Raw genomic sequence first — 629 nt, 5'->3', positions numbered from 1 at the left:
CCACCTGATCTGCCTCTTGAGAAATTTGTATGCAGGTCAGGAAGCAACAATTAGAACTGGACATGGAACAACAGACTGGTTCCAAATAAGAAAAGGAGTACGTCAAGGCTGTATATTGTCACCCTGCTTATTTAACTTATATGTAGAGTACATCATGAGAAACCCTGGGCTGGAAGAAACACAAACTGGAATCAAGATTGCCAGGAGAAATATCAATAACCTCAGATATGCAGATGACACCACCCTTATGGCAGAAAGTGAAGAGGAACTAAAAAGCCTCTTGATGAAAGTGAAAGAGGAGAGTGAAAAAGTTGGCTTAAAGCTCAACATTCAGAAAATGAAGATCACGGCATCCGGTCCCATCACTTTATGGGAAATAGATGGAGAAACAGTGGAAACAGTGTCAGACTTTATTTTTGGGGGCTCCAAAATCAGTGCAGATGGTGACTGCAGCCATGAAATTAAAATGCTTACTCCTTGGAAGGAAAGTTATGACCAACCTAGATAGCATATTAAAAAGCAGAGACATTACTTTATCAACAAAGGTTTGTCTAGTCAAGGCTATGGTTTTTCCTGTGGTCATGTATGGGTGTGAGAGTTGGACTGTGAAGAAGGCTGAGCACCAAAGA

This window comes from Bison bison, unplaced genomic scaffold (genome assembly GCF_000754665.1).
Source record: "Bison bison bison isolate TAMUID 2011002044 unplaced genomic scaffold, Bison_UMD1.0 scf7180017864291, whole genome shotgun sequence".
In the NCBI taxonomy this organism is placed as follows: Eukaryota; Metazoa; Chordata; class Mammalia; order Artiodactyla; family Bovidae; genus Bison; species Bison bison.
Note: the sequence above shows the minus strand (reverse complement) of the source record.